This window comes from Aptenodytes forsteri, unplaced genomic scaffold (genome assembly GCF_000699145.1).
Source record: "Aptenodytes forsteri isolate BGI_AS27 unplaced genomic scaffold, ASM69914v1 Scaffold68, whole genome shotgun sequence".
Taxonomy (NCBI): domain Eukaryota; kingdom Metazoa; phylum Chordata; class Aves; order Sphenisciformes; family Spheniscidae; genus Aptenodytes; species Aptenodytes forsteri.
Window position 1 is genome coordinate 500,228 of NW_008795382.1, and position 2,240 is coordinate 502,467.

Sequence of the window (2,240 nt, forward strand, 5' to 3'; positions counted from 1 at the left end):
CTGTCTTAATTTGTAAAGGCTTTGAAAAATAACACAATGCTGAGCTGGTCTTTCTTTTTTGGGAAGAGGGGAGCGGGTCAAAGGGAACTGTATTGGTTATCAAATAATGACAGAAAAAGCTATTCTCTCTGGCTCTCCTAAACTCCCAAGTGACTTGAAGGGACACAAAACACATCCAAAGAAACCCTTGCACAGGAAGGCAAAGCAAAGCCTGCACCTTTCTCCAGCATGCTGCTCTTGTGTAGCTGTTCCCTGCCTCCTTGCTGTGCACTGACACACAGCAGCTGTCCCCCAGAGGGACGGGAACTGCACCTTGAAATGGAGACTGATGCTTTTCCTCACACAGGAAGACAAGCTTTGGCAACTATAAAGCATATGGCAATAATGGCAGGATCAGATCTTGTGCATTCAGTGACAGTTCTGGACACACACCACCACGAAGGGCTCATACCTTACAATTACTGGTCCAAGCTGGAGGGAGTTTATGCTAATAACACCCACAGGTACTGGACACAGAGCCTTTTTGTCCATAGTGTTGGGGGATGCCGCATTCGTATCTAACTTTTCCTTTGCCTCCTGTTTTAAAACCTGTTCAGGATTTTTGCTTTTTCCCATTCTTATTCTGACAATTTTAATTGTATAAACCCAGCTTTTCACCTTTTGTTGCTCAATGGATATAGGAGAAGGAGAAATGCAGGTAGAGCACCACAAAAGCAAAAGGCAGGTGAGCTTTGAAGGAAAAGGGATCTAGGAAAGGGACAAAAAGTAGCATAGAAATGGAGGGCTGATCTCTGTTGTACTCACAGCATGTACTAAGCCAAGCAACAGCTACTGTACCTTAACTAGGCAACTGGTAGAAAATCAAACCTTCTCTGTGATCAATAGGATAACGGTGAGAGTTTGATTAGCCTTGGAAAAATTACAATAAGGAGAGAACTTTTTCTCTCCATGGGCTGGGTGATTTCCCTGTGAAAGTTTTTACAAGAATGAGGCTGCATATAATGCGTCTTGTTAACCCAAATTACATGCACTCGAATTCCCTCTCTTTCCCCAAAGAAATCAGAGAAGAAATCAGGCGTGAAATGGCATGTGGGTGGGGCTGAGCGGAGCAAGCACTACACTTGTAATTAAATGAGACTCGCTGAGCCTCCACTTCTCGAAGCCTTTCAGTTTTTCTGCTGGGCCCCGCTCACGAACCAGAAACATGGGGATATACTACTTGTGTACAGATTTTACACGCTCTGTGCAAGAGGAAGCATGCTGCAGGAAAGGGGGGTGCCTCTTGCCTTTCTCTAGGTCAGGAAATCCTCAGACCTGAACTTCATGCTGCAGCCCCACAGCAGAGTTGCCTGCTAGAAATGTGTCTTCTACTAATTTGTCAAGTCCACTTTTTAATATCTCAAACAGAAGGGCTTCCATCCTATTCACTAGAGACAACTGGACAGTGTGGTGCATTGCAATTTAATTTTTCTAACCATGTTCATAGTTTCTGCTACCAGACAATGTCACCAACTTTCTGGGAACCTTTTCTGTCCTGCCCTCTCTGAGCATGAGCCCGCACTCTGTTGTGCTGCTCTGTTTGCCCTGACTGGGTGAAATTCCCTGAACTGGTCACTGTTAGTGGGACAGCACGTGACACTGCTTTACAGCATGTCATGTTTGCTAACTACGTTTCATTGATCAGGAGGCTTGAGAGTCTTTTGAGCCTTTACGTGGCTTAATATTGTGGTGAGATCACAGCCTGCGCCTGTGAAGTTTTGCAGGAGACCTTGCAAGCTATGGCAGAGCATACAGAGGTGCGTTGGTATGACACCAGAGACGGGCAGAGCGCCTCCCAGAAGCCTCTCTATTGCCTTGACACATTCAGAACTTCCCTTCATGTTTTTCATCTCTCACAGCCTTGTGCAACGAGGCTGCAAAAGCAACTGTGATTTGGAGAGAGGTAAATCCTAGCCTGGCTGTTTATAGAGAAATAGAGGCATTTTCAACTCCAGGAGGTTCCCTGCAAAGCAGAGAGGGGCTTGCGCACTGTTCTTTAGTCCTGGACGAAGGACTGATGACCCTTTCCTAAATCTTTCTGCTCTGAAGCTCTCCCTCCTCTGCAAAGTGTGTCCGCTGTGCGGGCCGTTCTCCCTGACTGACTTTCAGCCTCCAGCAACCCTAACCCGGCCGGATTTGCTGCCTTTCGGCTGGACGAAAGAGGGCTCGCAGCGCCACCCCCAGGAGCCCAGCCCGGGGAG